Genomic DNA, 25621 nt, shown 5'->3' on the forward strand with positions numbered 1-25621 from the left:
AAAAAAAAATATATGTAGAACAATACTATACCTGGCTCCAGCTGGGCTCCTCCACTTCTTCTTCTTTCTGGCTGGAAGTCCCAGGTTGGACATCAGAAGCCTCAGCTGGGGTGGAAGGAAGTGTGGAAGGAAGGGTTGAGAGGGATTCCCTGATTTCAGTCTGGTCTAACAGAAAATGCAGTCTCTCATAGTACCACAGCCTGGGGAAATAAATGTAATCTGCTGCAGCTCTAGACCTCTGGGAATCCTGGACTTTCTTGCGCCTCCTCAGATATGTGCTCCTCAGGCCACCAATTTTGGCTTTTAAATAGCTGATGGTTGCCGTGGGGACCACCGGCTTCACCAACTCCAGCAGTTTCTCCAGCTCTGCCTGCCTCTTTATTTTGTTATTGTAATGGGGGTGTTTGACCTGCCACAGACAGGGCAGCTCCCTGTACTTGTCAATGAAGATTGGTAGAAAGCTGTGGTCTTTGAACCCATCAATTTTCTCTGCAAGACACAATACAAGACAAACCCTAATGTCAGGCTAAACTCTCCTAATCTTAACCCAATATAGGCCTCAATCTATAAGCAGTATAGGCCACTGATGCACCAAGTTTATATTGTACCTTTGTTATAACGATCATCGCTTCCGATACTCTGTCCTCTGCTCACAGATCGTACATACCACGCATGCATGTTAAGTTTTATAAACACTGCGCATTGTGAAACTCAGCTCGCCCCGACGTTCTTTGTAGTCTATTCCCCGCCCCTTCTCTTTCGGCACAGTGGGGAAAGCACATGGCGGAGACACAGCAGGTGCATGATAATTTCAGCAACGAGGAGGATGACGAAAGCCCTGAGCCAGAAACCTCCCGATTCTGGAGGAGATTTAAGGCCTCAAATATGTCCTTTGTACAGATGGTGGAAATTTTGAAGAGGTCCGACTATGATGGGAAGTATGGACCTGATCCAAAACCAAATGTGAGAAAGGCCAAGATCATGACTATAGTTGTGAAGAGTCTGCAGAGGCATTTTGGGGTATGACGATCCAAGGATCAATTGAGGAAACACTGATCAGACCTGAAACTGAGGGAGCACGATTGGTACAGAAAGATCAAGTGAGTTATTCAAAAAAGTAAGTAGTTGTCCTGTGTTCATATTATTATTATTATTATTATTATTACTTGCATAACGCTCCATGTTCTTTTCTTTACTGTTGTACAGTTAAAATGGCAACTTTCATGGGTTCAATCGGTCATAGGGAACATCGTTCGTTCGCCCACTAAAATACAATGTTTTGGGAAGTTGCAGTTAAGTACATTTCTTCAGGCCTATTTCTATTCAAAGAAGGTTGTCTAGATGGGTTTGTAACTGAATCAAGTTTGCATTTCATTCTAGTGTAAAGGAGACACTCAGCAGCTGTTTACACATCTGGACTCAGGAGCACTAGTGTGAGACACCAGAACACTCTTTTTATTAGGGTGTCTCACACACGTGCTCCAGTGGATACTATAGGGGTGTCTCCAGCTGTGAAACTTGGACAACAGGTAAGTATTCCAGCTTTAGAAAGTGTAAAAAAATTATGTTTTCAGCTTTGAACTCTGCCAAAAAAGACAATTGTACAACACTTCCAAGCAATGTTTCATATTTCTGCCCTCAAATATCGGTGTGCTAAGTATTCCTTTTTTACATTCTCATAGGGGAGAGAAGACTCGGGATGTCAGGGACCCCCCACCTCCCAAAGAAGGGGAAATCCCAACACCAGGAGCAGAGGGGGAGGAGGAGGAGGACTGAAATTGTCACCACAACAGGTGAGTGTCTGAGACCACAGCTTCAGGTAATAGATGTATGCCTGCATTTTTATAATACATGATGTGTTTTTTGTTTATTTTTAGGGGATGTGGATGTTGTGGAAGAAGAATGTCATTTTACCAGTGAAAGTGCCCAGATCCTCTTCCGGGAGATAATGGGTTGCAATCGCGATTTAGAGAATCTAAAGAAAAACCATCAGTGATGTTCAACAAAAAATGAAGAACATCATTGATGTTTTAGGGAGAATCTAAAACACACAAAACTAGCTAGCATCGATTTAAGATTTTAAAAACCAGTTTTAAATTTTTAGAAAAGCTAAATTTTGATGATGCACACAATGTGTTAACATGTGCTATCTGCCATCACGGGAGATCAATGTACGCATTTTGTGGATGCAACTCCTTCCTCGCTACCAAAGTGGCTGAGATGAAGGGGTCACACCCCCAAAACACATCCATCAATCACCCCCATGATGGGAGATAGCACATGTTGAGGCGTGGGATCAGGAGGAAAATGCCCAGTTTGAATCACAATTTGTGTGCATCTTCAAAATTTGGCTTTTACAGGGGTGACATCACCCCATCTGATGAAGGCAATATCAACACAGTTTGGACATACTCATGTGAATGAGTATGGGGTATGATGTACCTCTACCCATTCACCTGGGGAAAAAAAGTGTACATAAAAAAACACAGGTTTTTAAAGTTCTTTATTAGACAGCTCCGGGGGTCTTCTTCCTGGACTCCACCCCCTCTCCTGACCGGCTGGGCTGACTGATGTGTGGAGACGGCGCTATCCTCATCAGCGGGCCTACACGTGTCACTCTGCCTCATACAAAACGTTCTCCTGCATAGATTTGGCCTATGCGGGGGGGGGGGGGGGGATCTGTCCTCCCTAGGGTTCAAGACATCTCCATCCTCCTCCGGGAATTATCGGACCACGCTCCCTTGGCGCTGAAGCTGAGCATGTCCATGACGCCCGGGGAGAGTCTATGGATATTATGCAGATTCTGGCTATCTGACTCCAGGATCTCTGAACCATACCGCTCTGAGATGATGCAATACTGGCGGGACCTTGACCATTCTATATTTTTGACCTTTTGCGCTCAAGGCCTTCTCTAGGGGCAGTCTGCAGACACATATACATAAAAACCGAAAAGACATGAGGGAGGGTATACAGAGGCCTGAGACAAAGGTGACTGCACTTGAGTCAGAATACTCCACTACCAGAGATCCCAGGGTATGTTCTAATTTTCAGGCTGCATTACGGGATGTTCTACTCTGAACATCCGCTATTAAAACCAAATTTCTATATCAATCCCAATGCATATTTGAGCATGGGGAAAAGACGGTTAGCATTCTGACATGGCTGGCGAAATGCCAGCCATGTGACTATATCGGCTATAGCTGACTATATGCCTCCCCTGTGACTATATCAGCTATAGCCGACTCTGATGGGACACTATTGACGAACCCTACTGCCATCAATGACCAATTTTCATCATTCTACCAAGAGCTGTACAGCTCCTGGATGATATGCACTGACGAGGAGCTCACAGCATACCTGGGGGAGATGGACCTGCCATGTTTGATGTCCACCTTCAGAGATGTACTAGACACACCTATTACGTTGGAAGAAATTCAGCGAGCGGTGGCCTCCCTGTAGAATGGTAAGACACCGGGACGGAGGGCAACCCTGCTGAACTCTTCAAAACCTATGTGGAACTGCTCCTCTCATTTAAACTCATGCTACAAAAGGCAGCGGAGGATTGTCTTCCATCGACTATCGCTGAAGCAGTGATGGTAGTCATTCTTAAACCAGGCAAAGCACCAGAGCAGTGCTCGTCATACGGGCCAATCTCTCTCCTAAATGTTGATGTCAAGGTATTATCTGGAAAATTGAATGTTGTGATCACTGCCTTGGTACACACAGATCAATCCGGATTCATCCCGGGAAGGGGGACTGATATTAATATGCGGCGGCTCCTTACACAACTCAAGTGTGGATGGGGATGATCTAGAGCTGGTGGCCTCCTTAGACGCTGAGAAAGCGTTTGACTCAGTGGAGTGGCACTACCTCTGGGCCGCCCTATGCAAATTCGGGTTTGGTCCCCGCTTTATTAGAGGGGTACAGTTGCTTTACCACAATCCCAAGGCCTGTATTTGCAAGAATAACTCATTGTCACCCCCATTCCCCCTGACAAGAGGCACCAGGCAGGGTTGTCCACTCTCCCCCAGCCTGTTTGCATTAGCCATGGAACCCATGGTGGCCCATATTAGAGCAGCCCCCTTGGTTGAAGGAATCTGGGTGGGGGTGGCCAGGGACAAAATATCCTTATATGCTGACGGTACCCTCCTATTTCTCAAGGATATCTCCTACCTCCCACCGGCCCTCCCTATTGTGGATGTATTCAGTTCATTTTCTGGCATTTGGTTAACTGGGGAAAGCCACTTCTCTTCTTGCTTCACGCGTCGGGACATCACCCACCAACGGGCACCCCCTTAAACTGTACTTCAGAGTTTAAATACCTAGGAGTGTTGATCAAAGCCCCTCTATCCTCATACACAGAACTAAGCCTCATGCCTTTGCTAAAGACCTTTTCACAAAAATGAATGGCCTTGAGATCTCTTCCCCTTTCACCAGTACGCAGGGCAAACCTGGTTAAAATGATCTACCTACCTGAATTCCTATACTTCTTTTGCAACTGCCCACTAGTCCCTCCGGCCTCATTTTATGCCACACTGAAGGGTATCATGTCCTCCTTTGTGTGGAAAGGTAGACCCCCACGTTTAGCCATCGCCACTTTACAACTCCCCTTCACCCAGGGAGGCCTATCCTTACCGGACTTTCAGGTGTATTTCTGGGTGGCGGTTCTGGTAACAGTCAGATGATGGTTCTCCCAGGCCAAAGACAACCCAGCGGTAACCCTCAAAGCACCGATTATGGGATCGTACTCCTTCCTCAGCAATCTAGTGTTTAGAGGCCTGAGATCTCACCCCGGCCTTACAGAACCTATGCGTACAACAATTTCGGTGTGGTACAGAGTTGGAATACGGAACAGCTCCCCCGGGACGTACTTCCCCACCTCCCCCTCTGTGGCAATCCCAACCTCCCACACCTGAACAAAGTCCCGGACCCTCAGATCTGGGCAAAGAAGGGTATAGTGAACCTTAAACATATAGTTACTGGAGGCAAACTGCAAGCGTTCCCTGACCTCAGAGATGCATATCAGCTACCAGGATAGATACTACCAACTGCATCATGCATACAACATGTAAACAACTCCCATCTTCCATTATACTCGAGTCAGACACCGTGGAGGCACTACTCACTGCCAAGATTTTAGGTAAACCCTTGTCCTCCCTGTACCTTCATTTGTCCATAGTGCCCAAAAAAGCAAATGGAGAGGGGACATCCCTGACCTAACAACAGAGTAGGAATGGGAAGCTTGTCTATCCTCATTTGTGACAAACATGATCTCAGCCAAGGACCGTTTTCTACAAGTTAAGTTCCTTCACAGAGCCTACTTCCCCCCCAAATGACTAAATTAATCCAGTGACCCCAGTAACCTGTCCTAGGTGTTACCTGTGGGCTGCCTCCTTTCTTCAAATGATGTGGTCCTGCCCGCGTTTGGACTATTGGGTGGGTGTAGTGGACAGCCTCAACGGTGTCACATCCTGTCACGATCCCTACTGTCTTTTAGATGGCCTGGTGTGGTCGCGCCCCAAGTGGCTCTGGGTGGTATTGAACTAATGACTGTTTGTGAGCCACACCTCAGTGAGCCACTCTGAGCCACACCTCAGTTCTATTCAGCCTGTTTTCCAGCCATGCCTAGTTTTGCATAGAGTACTGTGGCAATTCTGTTTGTACCTGTCACTCTTGGATCAGCTGTGGCAGGTTACCTAATCAGCTGGGTATAAAACACTGCCTCACTCTGAGGGATTTTTCAGTTCATTGTCTCTTGTCACCAAAGGTACCTGTTTTCAAGTTACAGTATTCCAAGACTCACCCCGGATCCTGACCCTGGCTTGTATATCGTTTCTGCTGACTTCTGGAATCCCGGACAACGGCTTTACTTCGACGATCCCTTGGCTTTTCCTGTCAAGCCCCGGTGCACAGATTCACAGCCCAGGTAGCTTATCTCTTTGTTACCGTGGGCTGTGTCTATTTGCAAGGGTGAGTGTACATCTCTGCACCATGGACTCCAACCTAGGTAAGCCCTCACACATCCCTGGTTATGGGATCTGGCCCTAGGTTGATGCTGCTCAATATCTTTGACAACGGAGTTCGGGCAAGTATACTAGATTGTTCCTGGGCTATTCCACATTCTATGCCCAAAAATAGATATTCCTTCATTGGAAAGACGCCACACTGCCGACTGTCTTCATGGCGTAAGCCATGAACTCAGTATTACCACTATATAAAATCACGTATATCAATCGAATCTGCCCTGCCAAATTTGACAAAATATGGTCAGGCTGGATAGATGACTGGGGGGAGGCAGAGTTCTTGGACGAAGCTCAAGATGTTATAGCTGCAAATCCACCACAACAATAAATCACGAGACCTGATTTCCTGTGGGTTGATAACCTGTTATGATGTATAAATAACCCACTTGTACCTGGTCCCTGCCCCCCCACCCCCCCTTTTCTCCTCTCCCTCCCTGGGAAATTGTGCTGGAATATCCAATTAATATACGAAGACTCAAATGTGACAAGGTTTTTTGTTCTCATCTATCCTATGGAGATCAACAATGATGGTTTCTATGTGACTCTGTATAATATTGTTCATGCAACAAATTGTGTATATGTATCGCCTGTACTATTAAGATCTCAATAAAATATTTCCTTGTTAAAAAAAAGAAATGTCATTTTGTGCAGGGACTGTTCTAAACACAGGAAAAATGCATCACTTTACAAGCATACTATAGTCACCCCACAGGCACAATATTTAAAAGAATATTTCACTTTTATTGTTTCACTTTAAGCATTATTAAAATCGCTGTTCCCGAAAAAGCTGCAGTTTTTAAAACTTTTTTTTGCATTGATACATGTCCCCTGGGGCAGGACCGGTGTCCCCAAGCACTTTTTATGACAATAACTTGTATAGTAGCCTTTAAAATTAGCACTTTTGATTTTTCACGTTCGTGTCCCATAGACTTTAATGGTGTTCACACAAATTTTTTACCTGTTCACATATTTTGCCGCAAACAGAACCGGGGGGTGTTCGACTCATCCCTACTCGTTAATCATCATTTGCTCCAAAAACTTTTTAGTCACACTTTTGGTGGTCTTCCTTTTATTTGCCATGCATCACAGACAGTGTTTCCTTTTTTTTTTGGTTTGGTTAACTTTTGCAAAAACAATATATATTTTTTTTTTGTAGCAGCAATGGACCTTATTTGAGTGTTGCAAGAGGCATTACATCGGAAAATTATTGTAAGGTGTATATTAAAACAAAAAAAAGCTATCAATATCAATTTCCAAATAGTGGCAAAATAAGTCATGGAGCACAGCTTGTTGGGATCTATATAACATACTGTATTGGGTATAAAGTTGAAGAAAATGTGCATGAAAACACCTCCAAACCACAAACCCACATTGCAAAGCTGAGGCAGTTGTTATGCAGAACAAAGAACAAAAAATAAAAAATAAAAATCACATTGCCATATTTCAGAGACTAAAGCACAAATGGTAACTGGAGAGCATGCTAGGTGTTTGCTTGGATCAGTATAAGAGAAAAGAGTCAATTTTTTTCCCAAGAAAAAACAATTACAGCAGTATATTTCAAAAATAGCAGTCTCAAATAGGGTTGAACGGACCCAAACTGTAAAGTTCGGTTCGTACCAAACTTTTGGCTTTTTGGGTCCCGAACAATTGACTGTATGCTTGGGTTTGTTTTCGGCAACATAATGGCCCATTTAAAAAAAACCTGCAGCAGCCAATCAACATTCGTTTAACTGGTGTGCCCTTAGAAGCCATCACAGCCATGCCTACTAATGACATGGCTGTGATTGGCCAGTGCAGCATGTGACCCAGCCTCTATTTAAGCTAGAGGCACACAGCACAGCACGTGACTCTGCTTTAGACAGAGTAGGGAAAGGTTTCTGGCTGCTGCTGCTAGGGAGAAAATTACATAATAGGAGTCCTGATTCTGAAATCTACATTGATTTAGTTGTGTGGGTGCAGTGCACAAGCTTTTTACACTGCACTGAGAGAAAAGATAGACAGTGTAGGGCAAGGTTCCTGTTGCTGCTCTGAGGGAGAGAGAATTATGTAGGAGTCCAGATTCAGAAATCTATTCTAATAACTCAGCGATCTACATAGATTTACCTGGTTGGGTTGCAGTGCACAGTCTTTTTACACTGCCATGAGCCCAGTGCCAGAGAAAATATAACTTTTATCTGCAAGCTCAGTGCACCAGCACTGCCTATGTTACTGTGACATATACCCTGTACATACTGTGGGCGTATTCTGCTCTTCCAAAAACACCCATTTAGGGCAAAAAAAAATATTTTTCAGGGTTTTCTGTATATGTGGAGGTGTGCGTTACACAATTTATATATTTTTCTTCTATTGTGCTATTGAAAAAAAAAAAAAAATTAGGGCAAAAACTTTTTTTTGAATAGCATTTTCGCCATTTCTGTAGCTCCAAGATACACCGTTTACATACTCTGGGTGTATTCTGCTATTGCAAAAAAAAAATATTTTGCAGTGTTCTCTGCATATGTGGAGGTGTGCGTTACACATTTTTTTTATATAATTTACTTCTATTGTGCTATTCAAAAAAAAACAATTTAGGGCAAAAAAAATTTTTTTGAATAGCATTTTCGCTATTTCTGTACCTCTAAGCCCTTGTACACACGGTTGGACATTCTGACAACCAAATCCATTGGATTTTGTCCAAAACTGTTGCATACACACGGTCGGACAAAGTTGTCTGAAAATCCGATTGTACATAACGTGATGACGTTATTTTGTTACAACGGGACTATGTTCAGGCTTGTAGCCAATAGCTTTGGTCTAGGAATTTGATCTGAGCATGCGTGGCACTTTGTCCGTCGGAGTAGGCTACACATGATCGGAAAAAAAACATGAGGATCCTTGTTCTCAACCGTCCAATAATGATAGTGCGAAAGTCAATAATGTCAATCTGGTCATGTTGCCCTTGCTTCTGGAACAGCCTTCCATGGTGATTCCAGTTGGATACCGCATACAGTAATGGCCTTTGGACCAGCTTTCCTGGCTAAGATTATACTTTGTTAATGTGGACAGAGGTAGAGAAAGAAAACCACAAGTACATTTGAGACACATGCATTCAAATTAATGCTTGTCTGGTAAGTCTGAGCAGTTAGGACCTTTTATTAGAATTACCATAGATATACTGCGACATACTAATAAGACCCCTTTCTCAGTGACATGTGTAACAATTTGGTTACGCCCTTCAGCCAGGTGTCTGATTTCCATCCCTCATCTTTATTCCTCCATGGTCATATGCCTGCAAGTAACTCTGCTCTGCCTTCTGCTGAATACCACTGTGTGTCTGTGTATGACCCTTCAAGTGTCCAGGGGGCTCTTGTTGCCATCGCAACTCACCACTAACTCCTTTTACTGGAGCTGTGTTCCATGCTGGTCCCAAACATTGGGCATTCAGCTCCGTCCTTGGCTACCATGTGTAGCTACTGCACAAGCCCTGCCTTTAGCAGGCTACGGAAAAGGTCATCACTTTAAGAGTTCTCATTGCAGATTAGGCAGTGTCGCCTATGCAGACAAAAATAACTTGATTTCAGAATACAGATAGGTGTGATGTCACCAGTCACTAGTGGCTTCAGGAACAATCAAACTAAAATACTCTTAAGTACAAATGTACTATACTCCCTGCTATTTGCCAAACACTATGAGTCTCACAAGTCACAGTATATCTATGATATTCACGCAATGCTCTTTGAACATATTATGGCACAAAAAGGAAAAACTGAGCAACATAAAAAAAAAGAAAAATGATCAATGACCACATCTGATGACTGCCCAATATTAGAACTGTAGAGAGGATTGTATGTCACATATACACAGAAAATAGTCACATGGTTGTAGCTAAACCCTAATGTTACTATTGTCATGATAATAGCTACAATGACCTAAATTCATATAAAACAATTATCCAATGTCATAAGAGAAAAACAAAAACTGTCGGATACTCGACCCATCCCCAAAATGCTAAAGGGAAGCTTTTAATATTCTATATCAACATTTGTAATTGCTTTAAATGTTCTCCATATAATGTTCCCCATACTCCCCTCTTTTTTTTTTTTTATTTCACCATAGGCAAGCCAAACTGAAGAATCACCAAAAAAAAATAAGGTGATATAGGAAGTAAAAAAAAAATAATTGTTTTTCTTAAGAGAAAAAGGAGAAGGAAAAAAAAAACTAAACAATAAAGAAAAAAATAAAATAAAACTATTCAGATTGAATGCTGCCTCAACCTTTAATTTGTTAAAGAGCCTTGAATCTGTAATTGTGTTAAACAAAATGATTGAATCTGCCTTCAAACATTGCGCAACACCCTCTCTCGGTGGTGATTAACATATTAATTGACTCTCCGTGCAAATCCATTTGCAAGTCAAGCAGGCCACAAAAATTTGTATTAGAGAGCGCAGGACCTCTGTTTATTGAAACAGACCGCCCTAAAAAACATTTTTAGAATTTAGTTAGGCCTGACTGTAATTAATTCCATTCAAGGCTTCTCCTTAAAACCAACATAAAATTATGTTTTAAGGTCCTCATCTGTGTTTCACAATACTTTGCCCCGTCTGGATCCAATCATCCATCCTTGTTTGGGCAGTTACCCTAAAATACAAAACGTAAAAATCATTAATAACACCTCACTGTACCTCTGTGAGAGGTTCATAATGGTCTACAATAGTAGTGGATGCTTGCAACAGACTTCCAGCCAAGGTAATGAGTCTATACTTTGACAGACCAAATATGGAAAAACTGGGAGGGTTTGTAAATACTTAAATTCTAAAATGACAACATGTAGATCTATAACCTTCACACATATTAGCATCACATGAGTTAATTTGGAAGGAAAAACAAAACAAAACATAAGACCTACTGAATCCATAAGATGCCACAAGGTGCAAAGTAATGTATCATGTAGTTTCCGAGTGTCAGAGAGAATGAACCTTCACTCTAAGCCACAGGAAAGGAGAAAAAATAAATAAACACAACATCCCTACAGTTCCTCATAGTTATAGGGATTGAGATTTCATATTTGTGCACAGTTTATTTATTCGCAAGTACATTTAAACTTGTAAAAAAAAGTTATAAATTTAAACTGGTACCAGTATTGAGCTCATTTCCAATGAAAAAAAAAATTATAAAATAATCATAAACAGTACAACGCATGCGCATTAGTGTGATCACACTTATTTATGGCCATAAAGCAATGTTGAGTACAAAAAAGAAAAATATCTTTGTTTACACCTGGACAGTTCATACCCATGCATTCCATCACTCAAACATACACATTCATTTCGATTGCATCCCATACATCCTGGATAGCACTTTGGTAATTGCAAATTAATTGTTATGTGTTTCTGCAAACGGGAGAGAGAGAAAAAAAAACAACAACCAAGAACACCAACCCAAAACAAAAAATAAAAATAAACTGAAGCAAGAGTACGTTTCTGTACTAAGCAACACTTGTAGCCTATACCTTTGAATATTTATGGCAGTCTTCTGATCCTTTGGGGAAGATAAACACCTATATTACTACTAACCATGTTTGAATACCTAGCCTAATATACATTACCTTAGGTGTATGTATTTATGTATATACATCTATATTGATACACCTGCTTAACATGTAAATACTTTTTCATGAGCTCCCTGCACCTGGAAAATATAACTTATACAAAAATTATTACCCTTTTCCCTTTCTTTGGCACAAAGAAAGCAAACACTACCACATTGTTACATTTACATATTTATATTGGTATATGTTCACTGACATCCGCACTTGGATCTGGTGAAAATAAATTACTCAGATCATAGACATCTGAATGACACATTAGATCTGGTATTTCTTTCACTGTTTCTACATTGCTTATATTTAAGTTTTGTTCCCCGTAAGGGGAAGTCCTAGCAGATAATATAGATAGATTGGGCCTCCCTCCTGTATTTTCTGTTTGAATGGAATAGACGGTTTTCTGTGGGGTCTTAACAATTTGATCAAAAGATTGTTTTATTTCTTTCAGTCCTTTATTACACTGTACCACATCTGCATGGCATGCTTCATATTTTTCCTTAAGAACATGTTGTGTTGTTTCCATTATTTTATTGGTATTTTCCCAATTATGAATATGTGACTTCAGTAGCTCAATCTCATTTTCAAGAGAGGTAATTTTGGTTATTAACGTAAATTCTTTCAGAACTGATCTCCTGTGCTGTAATCTGAGATCGCTTTCCATGGTATTTACATTCAAAGGGGAGCATGAGGCTATTTGCCTTTGACTAGTAACTGTGGAGCCATGCCTATAGATCTTATCTTTGGAGGCATTGTAATTGTAATGATGTCTCTTTCTGTTTGAAAAGGTGGCAAATTCTCCTGTAGTGTGACTTGCTAAACAGGTATTGTTTGCACTCTGGTGATAAATCTTTGATTTCACAGAATTAGACCTTCTGGCTACATGAAAATAACTGTGCATACAATCCATGATACATTGATATGAATCTTTAAGAGGATTTATAAAAAATCCACATTGAATTTTAAATTTTGGATGGGCATTAGATATTAGGAGGGTTTTGTACTCTGGGTCCTCTCTGTGTACATTTCTCCGTTTGCCTACATAGTAAGCTGACCATAGCCTGTTTGCATAAAGAAGTGGATTCTCATTATTTTCCTGTTTTGTTCTAAACGCTGCTATTAAGCCTAGGTCAAAGGGATATAATATTTTTAGCAGTTCATCTACAGTTTCATTGTAATCTGCTCTTCCTTCTTTAACATGGTCTGGTAAGGAAGACCATGTGTCTAAGTTAACTGTTAATAGTAAAACTTTAACCTGATCTCTGGAGTTGGCAACCCCCAGCAATTTACATCGTTGCAAGACATTATCTGCATGAAATGTTATGTGCACTCCTGGCAATAGTTTTCCAATATTGTTAGCTACAAGTAGCACATTTTCTAAAGACTGTCTGTCCTCTCTATCCATCTTTTGTGCTGTACTCTCAATTCCTGTTACATGCACTTCATCCACTGCAGGAACCATCTTTCAAACCTCTTTTTTTTTTAATCGACTGAATCTTCATGCATAGAAACATTGGGCAACAGCTCTTTTCATCTCCTTCTAATGTATCTGGACTTTTCATGTACAAATTCTATATTATATTTAGCTTTTAACATAAGTGATGTCTTCCTTAGTACCGTATATACTCGAGTATAGGCCGACCCGAATATAAGCCGAGGCCCCCAATTTACCCCCAAAAAACTGGAAAACTTATTGACTCGTGTATAAGCCGAGGGTGAGACATGGCTGTCCATCCCTGTGTGTCCGTCCATCCCTGTGTGTGTGTCCGTCCATCCATCCCTGTGTGTGTGTCCATCCATCCATCCATCCATCCATCCATCCCTGTGTGTGTGTCCGTCCATCCATCCCTGTGTGTGTATCCATCCATCCATCCATCCCTGTGTGTGTGTGTGTGTGTGTGTGTGTATTCATCCATCCATCCATCCCTGTGTGTGTGTGTGTGTGTGTGTGTGTGTATCCATCCATCCATCCATCCATCCCTGTGTGTGTGTGTGTGTGTGTGTGTGTGTGTGTGTATCCATCCATCCATCCATCCCTGTGTGTGTGTGTGTGTGTGTGTGTGTGTGTGTGTGTGTGTGTGTCCGTGCAGCCTTGTGTGTGTGTCCAGCCTACCTGTGTCCCAAGCCTCCGTCCCGAGCCGCCGTCGTCCCGAGCCTCCTCTGTCCCGTGCCTCCTCTGTCCCGTGCCTCCTCTGTCCCGTGCCTCCTCTGTCCCGTGCCTCCTCCGTTCCGTGCCTCCTCCGTCCCGTGTCGTGCCGATGGATCGCCGCTCTTCTCGGCGGCCATTCTACAATTCAAAAGCCGCGCCTCCGTCCTCCGCCTGTGATAGGCGGAACACTCAATTTCCCAGCAGCCTGTGTTCCGCCTATCACGGACATCCTCTCATACTCGTCCGTAGTATGAGAATGAACGGATGTCCGTGATAGGCGGAACACTGACTGCTGGGAAATTCAGTGTTCCGCCTATCACAGGCGGAGGCGGAGAAGGAGGCGCGGCTTTTGAATTTTAATGTCCGCCGTCTGTCTGCTCGATACGCTGATCGAGCAGTCAGACAGCGGTGACTCGAGTATAAGCCGAGGGGGCACTTTCAGCCTCAAAAAAGAGGCTGAAAATCTCGGCTTATACTCGAGTATATACGGTATACTAGCAGTAGGTTTCCTAATGATTACACACTGTACAACACAGCTATTTTTTATAGCTCATTTCTATATTGAGTACCCAATGTTACTTTTTAGCCTTCAGATAAAAAAAAACCCTTTCATAGTGTGCCTTTTGTAGATATTGCAACCCCTTGAGATATTGCTGAAAGAGACCACCAATTTTTCCTGTCCCTTCATGGTCGCCATGTGTTGACTATTATTTATGATTATGTGCATACACCTCAATCATTGTAGTAGTATGGACATGTACATATCTAGATCTGAGAGATCTTGTACAAAAGAGGTAGTTCAATCAGCAATACACATTTATTTATAGGGTTACATAATATATACAAATTACACACCAGACAGTATTTACATCACAATATACAGTGTAGGTCCCCTGGCTTACATGATATTTACAAATTACTCACAGAACCATATTTACAATACAATATAAGGTGCAGAGTTAGATTACCTGTTAACTTCAGGTCAGCCCATGGTGACTGCCGTGTGTTCCCACACCAGAGTGAGTTGGCTTACTCACAAAGCATTATATCCACCCCTACTTTCTGTAGTGTGGCTAATATAATTCTCCCTAATTGGTCACTGTACCTAGTAAATGTATATTGGGAACAGCCTGATTGGATGAGTCAAAGAAAGCTGTTGTTTACTTCCCAGGTGAGATGTTATCAGGGAAAACAAAAGGCCAAGCTTTGAAGTTGAACTAATTACAGTAACACCAACACAACACTCAATACTTTAAATATATATTTCCCTCTAAGGGAAATATATTTCTAATTACAATATTGTACAGGTATTAATGGAGATTTCACATAAACACATAAGGCTACAAGGGGCTTGGTAACTTCTGTTGATTCAAGACTGTGGACAGAATGCCCAGAGGGCACTCTGGCTGCAGGGCAGACCAGGAGCTCAATTGTCTACTGGACAGGGTGTAGCCAGTGGGCGATCCTCATGACCAAATAGTCAAGGGGTTCATTCATTCTGAAAACCTCTACAACTGCACTTGTTCTCAGGTAATTAACCACCATATAATGTAACCTCTGGCAGCAGACAGCCCTGGGTACTGCGGACTGAATTTTTTTTTCTCAATAGCATCGCTCAGGCAGCCACCCCCGCCGCTGTTTCTTCCTTCCATGACAGGAATCTCAGAGACACCTTGTTCATGAGATGTTATCCTACCAGGCTCTGGAAGAGTGTGACACAAATGTTTCTGTAGCGTATCCTCCAAATGTTTCATTCTCTGCTCTGTCTGCAAGGACAGGATAAGCTCAACCTCCTCTTTGTAACGTGGTTGAAGAAAGGTTACCAACTAGTGATGGTCTATCTCCTTGATGCCATGAATCCTAGAGTCCTTTTGAAGATTCTTGGCATTAGAGAGTCCATGCATGACACAACATTGTCCTGTGCTAGGCCTCAGGCTTCCAGCCTAGCAGCCCGGGGCGACATAACATACATCCACCCAGACAACCGTCCAGTTGTCACAGAACCCTGATCACCTGACTTCACCGAAATAAATAGGCTCTCCCAGCAGGCCAAGGGACCAAAGAAACCCCTGCCAATTGGCTGAGACACCCCATCCTTCCATAGTCTGACCTTGCTACACCCTTGTCAATCTAATACCACAATCAAGCGCCACCCAGTGACAGAAGAGAAAAGGTACAGCAATCCAGAGTTAGAAAGGAATCAGTGGATCTTCTAGCAATCAGTCATGATTAATACCTGACAAACTAAAATTATTAGCAACCTTGCCTGTACACCAAGGTGCTACATATGTATTGAAACAATGTATCAATATGCATTGCATCTATCCAAAATGATCATGCTTATTGTGGTTAGTAGATACCGTTCAGAGGCATAATCATCACCAGGTATCATATCCAACCACACTGGTACAGTCCAACAGGGCTGCCGCTGGAAAACATGGGAACCCGTATGCAGCTTGTTTGACAGCCCCCAACCACCATCCCCTCACAGCCTACTGACAAGACCCACAAAGCATATAATCCCTGATTTAACTCTTAATTGACATGCCAGTTTGAAATCATCAAATGACAGCCCGGAGCTTGTACCAATGTAACTAAGTATATGACATAACTGGCCTATATTGCTGGAAGCTGGTGAGGGGATCTGTGGCACTCTACTGTCTGTATTTGTAAATGTCTGGGCTGCTGATATATGCATTTCCTGTGGCTTGAAAACCTCAGAAGGAGGAAGTACAAGAGAGAAAAAGTCTGAGACCATGTGTCCTGCTCATGAAAAATAAATATCTGAAAACTTGCGCATAGTGTTCACTTAGCCTCGGTTTCCATTATTGTGACCCCAAATTTGCACAATTTACAGGTGATGAAGTAATATTGCTTGTTATAAGACTGTGATATTCTGCACAAGTTAATTTATGTACAAGGCCAAGGATAAATCCAAGGAAATATTCCAAGCTTACTTACCGACCAGCCTGCGGACAACCGAATCAACCTGTCTAACAGTATGCATTAAAAACAGGGGTTTAGTCTGCACACATATGGTATCTAGTTCATATCACTGACTGATGAGTGACTCCACAGTGGAGGCACATGCACATGGGGGAACCCACCCCTTCTTAAAGGTACAGGAGCACACTGAGCACCCAGAAAAATCACACAATGGTTGCAAAGGTGTCAGTGTGTAGCTTGACCAATATAACATTGTTGCAAAAAAAGATAGTATATATACAGTGGGGATCGAAAGTTTGGGCACCCCAGGTAAAAATGTGTATTAATGTGCATAACGAAGCCAAAGAAAGATGGAAAAATCTCCAAATGGCATCAAATTACAGATTAGACATTCTTATAATATGTCAAAAAAAGTTAGATTTTATTTCCATCATTTATACTTTCAAAATGACAGAAAACAAAAAAATTGCGTCTGCAAAAGTTTGGGCACCCTGCAGAATTTATAGCATGCACTGCCCCCTTTGCAAAGCTGAGACCTGCCAATGTCATGGATTGTTCTCAATCATCGTTTGGGAAGACCAGGTGATGTCAATCTCAAAGGCTTTAAATGGCCAGACTCATCTGACCTTGCTCCAACAATCAGCACCATGGGTTCTTCTAAGCAGTTGTCTAGAAAACTGAAACTGAAAATAGTTGACGCTCACAAAGCTGGAGAAGGCTATAAGAAGATAGCAAAGCGTTTTCAGATGTCAATATCCTCTGTTTCGGAATGTAATTAAGAAATGGCAGTCATCAGGAACAGTGGAAGTTAAAGCATGATCTGGAAGACCAAGAAAAATATCAGACAGAACAGCTCGCAGGATTGTGAGAAAAGCAATTCAAAACCCACGTTTGACTGCACGATCCCTCCAGAAAGATCTGGCAGACACTGGAGTTGTGGTACACTATTCCACTATAAAGAGATACTTGTACAAATATGACCTTCATGGAAGAGCCATCAGAAGAAAACCTCTTCTACATCCTCACCACAAAAATCTGCGTTTGAACTTTGCAAATTAACATATAGACAAGCCTGAGGCATTTTGGAAACAAGTTCTGTGGACCGATGAGGTTAAAATATAACTTTTTGGCCGGAATGAGCAAAGGTACGTTTGTAGAAGAAAGGGCACAGAATTTAATGAAAATAACCTCTGTCCAACTGTTAAGCATGGGGGTGGATCAATCATGCTTTGGAGTTGCATTGCAGCCAGTGGCACAGGGAACATTTCACGAGTAGAAGGAAAAATGGATTCAATAAAATTTCAGCAAATTTTGGATGGCAACTTGATGCCATCTGTGAAAAAGCTGAAGTTAAAGAGAGGATGGCTTCTACAAATGGATAATGATCCTAAACACACCTAAAAATCCACGGGGGATTACATCAAGAGGCGTAAACTGAAGGTTTTGCCATGGCCTTCACAATCTCCTGACCTCAACATTATTGAAAATCTATGGATAGACCTTAAAAGAACAGTGCGTGACAGACAGCCTAGAAATCTCAAAGAACTGGAACACTTTTGTAAGGAAGAATGGGCAAAGATACCTCAAACAAGAATTGAAAGACTCTTGGCTGGCTACAAAAAGTGTTTACAAGCTGTGATACTTGCCAAAGGGGGCAGTACAAGATATTAACTGTGTAAATGATGGAAAAGTGTAAATGATGGAAATAAAATCTAACTTTTTTTGACATATTATAAGAATGTCTAATCTGTAATTTGATGCCATTTGGAGATTTTTCCATCTTTCCTTGGCTTCGTTATGCACATTAATACACATTTTTACCTGGGGTGCCCAACATTTCGATCCCCACTGTGTGTGTGAGATATATATGTGTATATATATAAAATATAATAATATATATATATATATGAAATACAGTTACAGTAATATAGATATGAAAGATCATGCAGTCAGCACACCAGGTTTTGTTTTACTATCGCTCGGGTATCGCAGATAACATTAACTAACTTTACAATTGTGCATGGACATAGCAAATAATCAATGTTAATTTAATAGTAATAAAGATAATTTGAATAATCTGTTTGCATAGATGGTGTGATTATTTAACAACAAAGAGAATCCTTTTTATGAAGTAGTGTATAGGACACAAGGAATGTTATGCCCCATACATAAGATCGGAAATTCCCCCAGCAAAAGTCCAATGTGGGCTTTTGGTCGGAAATTCCATCGGACTTTTGCTGGCGGTATTCCCGCCAGCAAAAGATTGAGAGCAGGTTCCTTATTTTTCGGTCGGAAAAAAATAAATCATTAATCTCGCATGTTAAACACAGATTTCTCTTAACCACTTCAGCCCTGGAAGGATTTACCCCCTTCCTGACCAGAGCACTTTGGCTGCAATCTGCAATTTTTATCATGACTGCGAGATTGCGTCAGACACATCGGACACTTTTGACACTATTTTGGGACCATTGGCATTTATACGTTGATCAGTGATATAAAATGCACTGATTACTGTGTAAATGACACTGGCAGGGAAGGTATTAAACACTAGGGGGCGATCAAGGGGTTAACTGTGTTCCCTCAGTGTGTTCTAACTGTAGGGGGGTTGGGTTTATGAGAACATGACAGATATCACTGCTCATGATGACAGGAAGCAGTAGATCTATGCATCCAGTGCCCCGCATGTAGATTGGGGGGGGGGCGGACGTATGGATGGGGTGGCAGCGCCCGTACGCCACTAATGGACTGGCTGCCACTGAATGAGGAGATGAGATATAATGTAAACCAGCAAAAGACGACTGGCCAGGGCTGACACTCTTCTTTGCAATGTTAGTCCAGGAAAAAGAACAGTATTGTCAGTCCACAACAGGACATTAGGAGTTACCACATTTAGGCAGATAAATGTATATTTTTCTGTTCCTATTTAAATAATAGGAAATGTGCATGTACTTTACCAAAAGCAGGACACTTGCCCGGGATTAAAGCTTTAGAAGAAGGGGACTTGCTAAGAAAGCATTTATGTCTGATTTCTACCATGTTCCCAACTTCCAGTCTAAGCCCTTGTACACACGGTCGAACATTCCGACCACAAAATCTGTCTGATTTTTTCAGACATATTTTGTCCGAAACGGGTGTTGCATACACACGGTCGGACAAAGTTGTCGGAAAATCCGATCGTTTGGATCATGATGACGTTCGTTCATTACGACTGGACTACGTTCAGGCTAGTAGCCAATAGCTTTGGTCTCATAATTTGATCTGAGCATGCATGGCACTTTGTCCGATTGGAATTCTCTACAAATGATCGGACAAAGTCCGATCGGATCATGTTGTCGGAAAAGTTTATATCCAGCTCTCAAACTTTGTTGGTCGGACATTCCGACGGAAAAAGTCAGATGGAGCCCACACATGGTCGGATTATCTGACAACACGGTCCGATCAGACATTTTCAGTCAGAATGTCCGACCGTGTGTACAAGGGCTAAAGCTGACTTTACACTATACAATCTGATTGTACAATCTGCTTTAGATATACCATCAATTATGTAGTACAAGGGCCTACCAAATTTATTAAAAACCAAATGGATTGTTAAGGTTTGTCCTCTATGTTGCATATTTTGGTAAAGGAGATTGTACAATCATATTGTATAGTGTATGACCAACGTAAGGTAGTGTAATGCCCCATACACACGAAAAAGTCTGATCGGATTATGTTGTCAGAAAATCCGATCATGTGTGTGGGCTCTATCTGACTTTTTCTGTCGGATTTTCCAACGCACAAAGTAGGAGAGCAGAATCTAAAATTTTCCGACAACAAAATCCGATCGTTTAAATTCCGATCATGTGTAGACAATTCTGACGGACAAAGTGGCACGCATGCTCAGAATAAAGAGACAAAAGCTATTGACTACTGGCCCGTTTATACTCCTGTCGTACGTTTTTGACATCACCTCGTTCCGAACAATTGGATTTTCTGATTACTTTGTGTGACCGTGTAAGCAAGACAAGTTTGGCCCAAAATCCGTCGTAAAAAATATAACGGATTTTGTGGTCGAATGTCTGACCGTGTGTATGGGGCATAAGAATGCTTACATGTTTGAATGGGAGATGGAGATACATATATACATATATATATAGAGATAGAGATATATCTCTCTCTCTATATATATATATATATATATATATATATATCTATCGATGATTTGGGGTATTTTACCTCATTGGCAGCGCCCAAACAGTGAGTCCACTAAACTTCTAAACGCCACAAAGTTTGGAAAATGGTAAACTACTTTATACACATATTTTCCTCAAATTGTATATGCATTGTATGTGCTTATGTAATGATTGTATGATATATACGTTATTTATCAAATTTCGTCCATAATTTAAGATAAATAAAGAAGATACTTCTTAGAATTTTTTGAGATATGACTACCAAATTTTATGAAGATAAGATTGAGAAAAAACAGAGTGCAGCATTCAGGAGTGCATTACATAAAGAATGCACGGCTCAGCAGTGTCTATCAATGCAGCCTGATCAGTGCCCATCAACGCAGCCTCACCAGTGCCCAGGAATGCAGCCTTGTCTGTGCCTATCAATGCACCCTTTTCTATGCCTATCAATGCAGCCTTTTCTGTGCCTATCAATGCAGCCTTTTCTGTGCCTATCAATGCAGCCTTTTCTGTGCCTATCAATGCAGCCTTACCAGAGCCCATGAATGAAACCTCACCTGTGCCCAGGAATGCAGCCTCACCAGTGCCCAGGAATTCACCCTGACCAATGCAGGGGATCAGAGAGGTGTGCCGTCTGGATCATCACACAGGCCAGTGTCGCCCGCTGTCAACTTTAATTTGAATTGTTGGGTGCCCACCGTCACACAAGTCCCACCTCCTGGATCAGCTCCCACCTATAATAGACAGCACATGTCCCAGTATTGTACAAGTGTGCTGTCTGTCAAAGGAACCAAATCTGGAGGCAGGACTTGTGTGACGGCAGGCACCCGGCAATTCAAATGAAAGCTGACACAGCGGGAGATGCCAGCCTGACACCCCCCCAGTGTGGCACTCAGGGCAGATTGCCCACCTCTGCCTCAGCACCCGCCCTACATTTCAAGGACAAATCTGGGGACGTGTACTTAGTCTGCTCAAAGATGTATAGTGATTTAATTGCCTTAAATTAGTGCTCCACCACGGTGCATATAAAATGCATATATATATATATATATATATATATATGTATATGTAAAATGTTTTTGTAAAATGTTTATTTTTATCAATTTACAATTTAAATGCAAAGTGAACAAAGAAGAAAAATCTAAATCAAATCAAAATTTGGTGTGACTACCCTTTGGCTTCAAACCAGCATCGATTCTTAGGCTACTTTCACACTGAGGCGGGCGGGCGCCGGCAGTAAAGCAGCGCTATTTTTAGCACTGCTTTACCTTCATTTTAGGGGTGCTATTCTAGCGGGGGTTAAAACTGCCCCGCTAGCGGGTGAAAAAAGGTTAAAACTGCCCTCAAAGCACTGCTGCAGCAGCGCTGCCCCCTTGTTTTCAATGGGAGGGGGCACTTTAGGAGTGGTGAATACACCGCTCCTATAGTGCTGCAAATATGCAGCTTGCAGAACTTTTTTGACCATCCTGCAAGCGCACCGCTCCAGTGTGAAAGCCCTCGGGGCTTTCACATTGGAGTGAATTGAGCGGCTCTTTCAGGGTGCTTTGCATGCATTATTTTTAGCGCTATAGCGCTTGTAAAGCGCCTCAGTGTGAAAGTAGAATTAGCCCCCACGCACACGAGACGCCGGTGCAAACTCTGCTGAACGCATGTTTTTAAAAGCATCCTCCAGGACTATGACATCATAAGTGGCATAGTCACCATGTGATGTCACCGGTGACCCCATCCCTTATACCTATATAAGTTGCCGCACAACACGCCCCTGCCATTGTGGCCAGAGAGAGCGCTGTATCAACATCGGAAGAGAAGAAGAAGGTGGCGGCGACAGCGATAAGTCCGGGCCAATGCTAGTAAAAGAGCTGTAAGAAGATAGCAGAGGCCCGGCAAGAAGAACCAAAGAGCGGGACAAGACCCAGAAGTCGAAAGAGGTCCCCCGGATGGTGGCGACGGCAAACTAGTAAAAGAGCTAACAAAAGAGTAGAAGATAGCGGAGGAGCCTGGCAAGAAGACCCCCGAAGACGGAAGAAGACCCCTGGAGCTGTCTAATAATAAAGCACTTTTTTATGTACACTTTTTTCCCAAGGTGAATGGGTAGGGGTACATCGTACCCCATACTCATTCACATAGGGCGGGGGGCTGGGATCTGGGGGCCCCCTTATTAAAGGGGTCTCCCGGATTCCGATAAGCCCCCCACCCGCAGACCCCGACAACCAATGGTCAGGGTTGTTGGGAAGAGGCCCTTGTCTTCATCAACATGGGGACAAGGTGCTTTGAGGTGGGGGGGCCACAGGGCCCCCTCTTCCCCAAAGCACCCCCCCACATTGAGAGCACATGACCTGGTACGGCTCAGAAGGGGGGTGCTCGCTCGTCCCCACCCCCTTTCCTGACCGGCCAGGCTGCGTGCTCGGATAAGGGTCTGCTAAGGACTTTGGGGGGACCCCCCCGCTGTTTTTTCAGCGTAGGGCTTCCCCTTTAAATCCATACCAGGTGATGGGGCTAACAATGTGTCAATCTCACCGATGGAGGCGGCGACATTGACACCTCGCCGATGGAGGTGGTGACATTGACTTCCTTCGCTAGTCCTGTCTACCTGCAGTCACATTCAAAAGGAACAGACTTTTCTCCGAGTGTGGGCAAGTCTGTTCATTTAAAAAGTCCAGCGGACCCCCGTCATAGTCCGGCGAATTGGCCAGTCATGTGTGGGCATGTGTGGCCAGGTCCGCTCGTTCGGAAAGTCCGGCGGACTTCCACTGCAAAGCCCGGCGGGTTGTCTGCCGGGCTAAGTCCACCGGATAGTCTGAACGTGTGTACGCGGCATTAGTGTCGCCTTATCTGTGCCCATCAGTGCCCATCAGTGCTGCCTCATCAGCAAATATTGATGAAGGAGAAAAATTACCTGTTTGCAAAATTTTATAACAAACTATGAAACATGTTTTTTTTTTTCAAAAATTTCTGTCTTTTTTTGTTTGTTTTGCAAAAAATAAAAACCCAAATGGTGATTAAATACCACCAAAAGAAAGCTCCATTTGTGTGAAAAATATGATAAAAATTTAATTTGCGTACAGTGTAGCATGAACGCACAATTGTCATTCAAAGTGTGACAGCGCTGAAAGCTGAAAATTGGTCTGGGCCGGGGGGGGGGTTTAAGTGCCCAGTAAGCAAGAGGTTAAAAAGTATTTGTGATACACTCATTTTAAGTGATTGTATATACCCTAAGGTTAAGCAGAATCCGCTTTTTATTATTTTTTTTGCTAATTCCATTTTTTTTAAATTGTTGTATGCTTATGGAAAGAATTTAAACTGATCCTGACCAATTGCGGCCATTTTGCTGGTATTTAGGCTCCGAGAAAATGGCCCACTTCTTGATGACGCGCTCTCTAGCATGAAATGCGTAGAAGCGAGGCCTGACACTCACAACCATAGGAGCCCTTTACTTTTGTTTGAACAACTGAGATCCACCGTGCACACACAAGCTTTATAGCCGCTTCATACCGGCTTCTGCTTCCCCTTGAACGGATTGTTAGCGATCCTATGCTGGACTATGTAAGTGCTCTTTTAAGCAATTATTTATTATTATTATTATACAGGTTTTATATAGTGCCAACAGTTTGCGCAGCGCTTTACAACATGAGGGCAGACGTTACAATCAGAGGCCCTGCTCGTTAGAGCTTACAATCTAAAAAGGAAGGGTCAATTGATACAAAAGATAATAGCTGTGGGCGGGATGAGCTGATGGAGGAAGTAAAACAGTGTTTGTTAGAAGCAGGATAGGCTTCTTTGTAGAGAAGGGTTTCCAGGGATCGCCTAAAGATGGATAGATTAGGGGACAGTTGGACAGATTGGGGTTGGGAGTTCCAAAGGATGGGAGAAGCTCTGGAGAAATCCTGGAGGCGAGCATGGGAGGAGGTGACAAAGGAGCTAGAGAGCAGGAGGTCTTGGGATGAACGAAGAGAGCCGCTTAATTGGTATTTTGGGACTAGGTTAGTGGTGTAACTAGGGGTAGAGTTATGGATGGCTTTGTAAATTATTGTTAGTACTTTGAATTTTATTCATTGGGTGAATGGAAGCCAGTGTAGGGATTGGCAGACAGGGGTGGAGGACCTTGAATTGCTGGTAAGGTGGATGAGTCTGGCAGCCGAATTCATTATGTACTGAAGGGGGCAGGGGAGGGCTGGCAGCCTTAGGCCAGGGGGGCAAGTCCAGTCAAGTGGCCCATAGAACTGTTGGTGGCAAAGTGTTGGATCGGGAAAACAGACTAAGGTTTTCCGTGATCACAAAGGTGGGGGGGGGGTAGGGAGGACCTGTACCACCATGGCCTCCAGGAACTAAAGTGCAAACAAGTCCTTGTATGAATCCCTCAGAGCTGAGGACCTGACCCCCTCCCGACCAACTAGTGAGGGACTACAAGTCCAAGCATTACCACCTGAGATTTAAGGATTTGACCCCCCCAACTAGTGAAGGACTACAAGTTCCTGCATGAACCCCTGAGATCTAAGGATGTGTCCCCTTAGATCCTGAGCTCTGAGGGGTTCATGCTGGGACCTGTAGTCCTTCACTTTTGGGATGTCACTACAAGTCCCAGCATGGACCCTGGCTGAGATTTAAGGATGTGATCTCCTCCTCTGCTGCCAGCTCATTCTCCCATGACACACATGCGCCACATTACACATATGTTCTAATTCATTCACTGCTCCTGACCTCACCTCAGGCAGTTTGACTCTGGAGAGGTGCTTCTGGCAGTGTCAGTCAGTGA

Source organism: Lithobates pipiens, unplaced genomic scaffold (assembly GCF_037356315.1).
Source record: "Lithobates pipiens isolate NorthernLeopardFrog02 unplaced genomic scaffold, aLitPip1_a1.2 Scaffold_18, whole genome shotgun sequence".
Lineage (NCBI taxonomy): Eukaryota > Metazoa > Chordata > Amphibia > Anura > Ranidae > Lithobates > Lithobates pipiens.